The sequence below is a fragment of the Zea mays genome, chromosome 3 (genome assembly GCF_902167145.1).
Source record: "Zea mays cultivar B73 chromosome 3, Zm-B73-REFERENCE-NAM-5.0, whole genome shotgun sequence".
In the NCBI taxonomy this organism is placed as follows: Eukaryota; Viridiplantae; Streptophyta; class Magnoliopsida; order Poales; family Poaceae; genus Zea; species Zea mays.
The window spans coordinates 214,229,555-214,237,644 of NC_050098.1; the positions used below are offsets into that span (position 1 = coordinate 214,229,555).

Genomic DNA, 8,090 nt, shown 5'->3' on the forward strand with positions numbered 1-8,090 from the left:
TGACGTAGACTCTTCTTTCTTCTCCTCTGTCGCTTTGAATGCGATGGGTTGCACCTCGGGTGTGGAGGTGGTGCCTCGCTCGATGATTTGTTTGGAGCCTTTGATCATCAATTCAAAGCTCACAAACTTTCCTATAACCTCCTCAAGAGACATTAGCTTGTATCTAGGATCACCACGAATTAATTGAAGTTGTGTAGGATTAAGAAAAACGAGTGATCTTAGAATAACCTTGACCATTTCATGGTCATCCCATTTTGTGCTCCCGAGGTTGCGCACTTGATTCACCAAGGTCTTGAGCCGGTTGTACATGGCTTGTGGCTCCTCTCCTTGGTTGAGGACGAACCGACCGAGCTCCCCCTCGATCGTCTCCCGCTTGGTGATCTTTGTCACCTCATCCCCTTCATGCACGGTCTTGAGTACGTCCCAAATCTCTTTGGCACTCTTCAACCCTTGCACCTTATTATGCTCCTCTCGATTTAGAGAGGCGAGGAGTATAGTAGTGGCTTGGGAGTTGAAGTGCCGGATTTGGGCAACTTCGTCCGAATCATATCCTTCATCCCCTACGGATGGTATATGTGCTCCAAACTCAACAACGTCCCAAATACTAGAGTGGAGTGAGGTTAGGTGATGCCTCATTTTATCACTCCACATAGAATAATCTTCACCGTCAAAGACCGGTGGTTTGCCTAATGGGACAGAAAGTAATGGGGTTCATTTGGAAATGTGAGGGTAGCGTAAGGGGATCTTACTAAACTTCTTGCGCTCATGGCGCTTAAAAGTGACGGACGGCGCGTCGGAGCCGGAGGTGGATGGCGACAAAGAGTCGGTCTCGTAGTAGACCACTTTCTTCATCTTCTTCTTGTCGCCACTCTGATGCGACTTGACGCGGGGAGGTGATTCCTCCCTTCCTTTAGCGCCGGACTCCTTCGATGGAGCTCTCCCGCGGCTTGTGTCGGTCTCCATCTCCCTCTTGGCGGATCCTCCCGACATCACTTCGAGTGGTTAGACTCAAATGAAGTACCAGGCTCTAATACCAATTGAAAGTCACCTAGAGGGGGGTGAATAGGCAAATCTGAAATTTATAAACTTTAAGCACAACTACAAGCCGGGATAGCGTTAGAGATATAATCAAGTCCGAAAGAGAGGGCGAATACAAATCAACCAAAGAAATAGAGCGAATGACACGGTGATTTGTTTTACTGAGGTTCGATTCTTGCAAACCTACTCCCCGTTGAGGTGTTCACAAAGACCGAGTCTCTTTCAACCCTTTCCCTCTATCAAACGGTCACCTAGACCGAGTGAGCTTTTCTCCTCAATCAAATGGGTCACTTAGACCCCACAAGGACCACCACACAATTGGTGTCTCTTGCTTTGATTACAAGTGTCTTGAGAACAAGAATGGGGAAGAAGAAAAGCGATCCAAGCGACAAGAACTCAAATGAACACGAAAATCTCTCTCTCACTAGTCACTAATTATTTGCAGTGATTTTGGACTTGGGAGAGGATTTGATCTCTTGTTTGTGTCTTGGAGTGAAGTCTAGAGCTCTTGTATTGAATGCAATGGCTGAAAACTTGGATGCCTTGAATGGTGGTGGTTGGGGGTATTTATAGCCCCCAACCACCAAAACAACCGTTGGGGAGGGCTGCTGTCGATGGGCGCACCGGACACTGTCTGGTGCGCCAGCCACGTCACCCAACCATTAGGGTTCTAATGGTTTCGACCGTTGGAGCTCTGACATCTTGGTGCACCGGACAGTCCAGTGCTGCATCGGACAGGCACTATTCACTGTCCGGTGTGCCTCTGGCGCCTGCTCTGACTTCTGCCATGAACTGTAGCTCTGTTAGGGCACTGTGCAGTCGACCGGTGCGATGATAGCCATTGCTCCACTTGGTGCACCGGACAGTCTGATGCCACATGGACAGTCCGATGAAGTATAGCGGAGTGCGCCTAGAGAAACCCGAAGGTGAAGAGTTTGAGGTTGATCCACCCTGGTGCACCGGACACTGTCCGGTGGAACACCGGACAGTACGGTGCGCCAGACCAGGACAGCCTCCAGTTTCTTTTGCTCCTTTATTTTTGAACCCTAACTCGGATCTTTTTATTGGTTTGTGTTGAACCTTTGGCACCTGTAGAACTTATAATCTAGAGCAAACTAGTTAGTCCAATTTATTTGTGTTGGGCAATTCAACCACCAAAATCATTTAGGAAAAGGTTTGACCCTATTTCCCTTTCAGTGACACCCAGTCCGTTTGCGCACTTGGATCAGTATGGTGCTTGTCAGTAGAAGGAAAGTTCCAATCAGATCCTGGACTAGAGGAGCACAGACCCGGGCCGGTGGTGCACAGGATCGCTCTGGTGCCCCCCGAGATAGTGCATTTTTCATCAAGTTTTGTGAAGCAAGGTGCAACGGTTATGGGGCCTTTTGGGGCTATAAAAGTACCCCTAGGTGTCCTCTTTCAGAACATAAATGCAACATACAAGTGTAGACTCTTTGTGAATCATTTCTATCTCCCTGTCTCGTGTATTTCTCTCTACATTGTGTATTGGCACAATTATAAGCCAAGAGATAGTAGAGGAATGCTACTGCAAATTAGAGCTTGCAAAATCTTGAGCAAGAGAGTAGTGTTACTCTGTTAGAGTGCTATGAAGACTTGTAAACAGTCGTGATTCTGTCGTAACTAACATCGACATAATGGAAGCCTCGATTTACCACCCGGTGACAGATCTGAGCAAACGGAGGAAGGAGTTGAAAAAGACTCCAAGCCATGTTGGCTAACTTCAACATGGATGTAGGCAAGCATTTCAGGTTTGATCAACCATGGGATAAATCATGTGTCACTTGTCTCAGCTCTGCTTTGTTTGATTCTCTATATCTCCGTTTTGTTTCCATGTTCCTTTACTCTTTGCACTTCACTACTTATCTGTGGTATAAGATAATGTTGAAGTGTGGGCTATTTTGAGACAGAGACTTCATTTTCGCTGCGATCTACTGGACTTAATCATTCTGATGTGATCTAGTCTTCAAGTAGAGTAAGAAGTTCTAAGTTTTTGGTGTTAAGTTCTATTTGCCTATTCACCCCACTCTAGGCGACATCCAGATCTGTGTTCCCAGGCAAAGGGAACTTTCACTTAGAGAGAGAGAGAGAGATGTCCTCTTAAATGTTACTCTACTCCCCTTTTTATAGATCAAGATAGGAGAGATGTTACATTAGTTGGACCAAGGGTTCGATAAGCTAAGACCCAACAACCCTGATCTTATCATGTTTGTGAAGGCATATGCATATCCATGCCTTCGGGTTGTGGCATAGTGTCGGGGATGTCCTTCTTTAGTGGCTACCATACCTGATGAGGACATCTTCCACTATTACCCGTTGGCAAAGACGTAATTGACGCATTTGGTCCAATTATAGTCGGGCGGCGACTGTGTGAGCCTCAAAATTATCCCACCTTGCTTAACTTGGGAGGAGGAAGCCACCTTAAAAGGGAGAGCCATCGTTTCCCCGCCAGACTAGTCTTTTAGGGTGATTGGGCCTTTTCCCGAGTTGGGTGTGCTTAATGAATTATTGGCCTCCGAGCAACCCTAATTTGTTGGGCCTCGGCCAACCCCACCTAGACTGGGTGTATCATCTGGTATCAGAGCTATGGCCCATTTTAAGAAGGTGGTAATGATGAGGCATTGGCAAAGACGCAATTGTCCTAGCTAGCCCAATTGTAGTCGAGAATCGACCGTGTGAGCCTCAAAATTATCCCACCTTGCTTAACTTGGGAGGAGGAAACCACCTTAAAAAGGAGAGTCACCTTCCCCCATTAGACTAGTCTTCTGGGGCGATTGGGTCTTTGCCTAAGTTGTGTGTGGTTAATGAACTGTTGGGCTCCGGACAACCCTAGTTTGTTGGGTCTCGGCCAACCCCACCTAGGCTGGGTGTATCAATACCTACTATAGGTACATGAATGTTATATGGATTCTATGGACGCTAGGACTCGTGCCATTGGGTATGACATAATTGCCATCCCATGTAGCATTGTGTACTTGATAATGCTTCATAGTACACTGACATTTGCATGTGTGGCTACAAGTTTGATGCACGTACCAAATAGTAGTCTTGAGTACCCTTTTGCATAAGTCATGGCGATAGTGCACCTATTAGACTATAATGACACACATCACACATTTAATATTGTACGAGAGACATATCCAATATGCCAATTTTATGAACAGTAGGCCCTAGACGTGGGGTCCCTGCTTCAGGTCCATAATGCTCTCGGTGGGAGCAGGCACACCCTTCTGTCTTACGTACATGTTTACACTTAGCTACAACAAGTCCCTTATTCCCACTCGAGGTATCAGACCCTATGGACGTTGAGGCTCAATCATTCATATTACATGAGGTCAGAGACCTTAGGGACCCGAGAGCCAGTAGAGGGTCCCAAGCAACTTAGTGTGTGTTGTTGATTGCCATAGAGGGCGAAGGGCATCAAACACCTAAATCCTTCATAAGTGCTAGGGGCAGGAGGGTCCATAGGGACATATGTTCTAGTTGGGGACATCCCATGGCTCTAGGGCCCATGCCTCAATTTATCCTTGCACACTGACACCATAAGTGGCGAAGTGCCTTGGAACCCTTAGTGGTTCTTATCGGAACATGGTGGTATAGTTGTTATTCCTTCATAGTGCCCTCGAGATCAAGTTGCTCGAAGGGTCAAGCCCCTGCCCTAGCTAGGGCCAGGGTAGGTCCCGAGACATGGGCCCTAGAAGCAATGGTCCCGGTAGTTGAGCCCCACTGTAGCTTGTGATAACAAGATCCTTGAGTTCATCTTGTCGTCGTCCGAGGGAATGGCCTTCCTAAAAACTTACAATATCAAAGAAAAATCTTTATTTTAAGAGGAATTTTCAACTCCCAAATAATTTTCTTGGTAAAAATATATCGTTTTTATAAGGATCTGGTACATCGACTGAACTAAAAATTAACTATGATTTTTAAATCCTAGTTAAAATCATCCTCATCTTTGAAAAGTTGAATATTATCTATTTTTATTACCATTAATTTGTCTTTGATAGGGCTCTTCGGAAAGAAAAAATAAGAGGCCTTTGATTCATGATATCCTCAACAATGACATGAGGGTAAGAGACAATATTATACAGACTAGGAAATTATTCTTTCAAGGGTGTAGAGCCTATGCATGTATTTTATTTTTCCAAAATCTGGTTTGTGAGTCGTCTCTTACGCCTTGTTTGGATCATTGGAATTGAATTCCATTCTAATAATAGTAATTTATGCATATATCAATTAAGCTAATTCGGTTTTATTTTATGCAAAGTATATTTATATACTATTATTAGCAAGATGTCGGAGATATTTATATGCTACATTTTTACTATAGAGGAGTGAGACGCAGAGTGTCATGTAAGTTACAGAGTAGAAATAAATTCTACTAATGTATAAAATCATTTCTCATCCTCCACCACATGAATTTGAGATAAGCTTATATCTGAACTTTAGAAAGTGGTGGAATGTAAAATTCCAAACTAAATAAGTTACTTTAAAATATTGAGAGCCCCTAGGTTCAATATTGAGCTCATGTATTTATTTGTGAGAAAGGTCTTGCAGTTTTTTTTATTCAACAATTTAGATAACCTTTCGCTTAGAGGACATTTATTTTTAACTTCAAGGTTTATTATGCCGGCTAACACCTTGATCTTTAGACCTTACATGGGAAACTATAATTTGGTGATTAATTCTGTCTTGATGTAAGGTTGATCACGCACGCAGCAAGGCTTGTAGAATCTTTGTAAGAATAATTTTTTTTCTAATACGCTTAACCTTTTCCTTAGGCTCTTTCATGAGCAGGACGTTGCATATCGTACGGATTTGATTTTTTTGCTTCACATCATCGAGTTGACTTCCTTGGTAGGCTAACATCCATTCAATGCTATGGAACTTGTGACATATTAGACAGTGAGGTGAGAGAGGAGGAAAGGGTGGTATGCAACACCAGGGCGCTATCTCCGGAAGCATCCATATCTCTCACTATTTTAAACTTTATTATATAAACATTGCATTTATAATGTAAAATAATATGTTGCACGTTCTTATACACGCTATTGCTAGAGATGGCTCCACTCAAGACACACAATTGAGAGAAAGAGATGAATATAATTATATATGAGCTTTAGGGGATGTTTGAGACTGTTTCGGTTTATAGTTTATAATATAAATTTAAATAATCTTTTAAAAATATTTTTAATCTAGATAATAAATAAAATGACTTAGCTAAATGTTTTCTAAAGATTCACAAAACTTTAACTCCATAACTTTTTGGAGCTCCTAACAATATGTTTCATCAACTCCACCAAATTTTTTAGAACTGGGTCAATCCTAAATAGGTACTTAAGTTGCTATATATATACTTATACAGAAAGCACCACCTTTTGAACCAATTGTGTTTATCAATGTGGCACTGGAATTTTAGGGCGTAGATCAACTACACACTAAGAATTCGACTTCTAGAAGAAATTAAATGAAAACTCTAGATGAATAAGTGTATATATGGCTTTCTAATACTAGTTTCCATTAACCAAATTTGTCAGTAAGGGCATTAGTTTCTCTTTTATCGTCTTCAGGGTAGCATGAGATGATGGTTCATTTGGATTGTGTAACCATCTGAGTAGACATGATATATATGTGTATAACCTGCGATAATGGAAGGTATGAGCCAGCTAAGCTAGCTTGGCTATAGCTACGCATTTTGCTGTCACTCTTCCACGCACTATTCAGGAACAGCACGATAAGTGCCGACTAGTTAGTGCCAATAAGGCACGCGTGTGCTGCGGCTCTTTGTAGGCACGAAAACAACTAGCGGTTCTCTCACGATTGATAACTACTGCTATACTGAGCCCTCAACGATGGAAAGCTATAGAGCTTTTTGGAATAGCTCCACTATTAAAAATGAATTAAATTTGAAAACTATTATAGAACAACTTAATTAGTGAATATAAGATTCACCGTAGAACTGCTTAGTTTACCTAGCAACCTCAAGTCACACAAAGATAATTTTGGTTGGAATTGTCTAATTTACTCTTAGATAACCCTCACGTGTCGGTCTCTTGTCATTAATTTCTTCTTCCCTGACTAAGTCTTAGTCTTATAAATCACCAGTTTTTTCGAGTTTCCACCGTCCTCCATTTTACAAATAGTCTTTATTCTTCTTTCTAATATAACCTGCACTTCAAACATGTGCGTCGTGTGTCACACACGAAGTGCGTAGGTATGTTTCTCTCCCCCACTTCTTGCATACCAGTGGATCATTATCTATTAACTGTGAAAAACCACTTAAGCCTAATAGGACAAAAAGACGTCCGCAGCGCAACGCTCCCACATAGTACCACTTTACTACCAAAAAGAGGACGATCGGTCGAGTGAGCTATAAAAAAGGAGTCGGGTTACTTTTTAACTCATACCTTTCTCAGCCTTTTGGCTAAGATAAAGTGTAATATTTGTTCTTATCAATTTAATATCTGGTATATGTGGACTATATGTTTATTTTGATATTAAATTTATCTTTTATAGGGACAATCCACCGCACTGATCTACTGGACCCATCACAACGCACGAGCATTGTAGTAGTTGCGTAAAAAAGGTCACGAGTGTGACCATACGAGCTAGGAGGCTGTCAGGTATGGGTGTTGCTAGGAGATGGACATAAGAAGAGGTGGGCCTTTGTCAGAGAAGTGTAGGGAAATAGGTACGCTATTACATCTACCATGTTCAATTAAAATAATATATAAATAGAGGATCATGGATCATTACCATTAGACACGCAGCACAGTAAAATAAGAGTATGATGATATAGTGGAAAGTCGTTAACAACAACAACAATACGTTCATTAGTGCTTCTCATGTTCGTTGTTGATCAACATCACATATGTATGGGGACGATTTGCTATGACGTCGATCGGTCGATGCACTAGCACCATGCACACAACGAGAGGAAGGATAACAACGGTTTGGCGTCCCCAAATGTAGAGAGAGGCAATGGCAGCAAGGATATTTCTCTCAATTCTAGCACACCAACCCCTTTGTATATATAG

The 8,090-nt window shown here is 42.3% G+C and overlaps 1 pseudogene; it reads left to right on the forward strand.

Moving 5' to 3' along the window:
* The first annotated feature begins 7,456 nt into the window (after nt 1-7,456).
* Nucleotides 7,457-7,603, forward strand: LOC111591228 (uncharacterized; annotated as a pseudogene).
* Nucleotides 7,604-8,090: the final 487 nt, after the last annotated feature.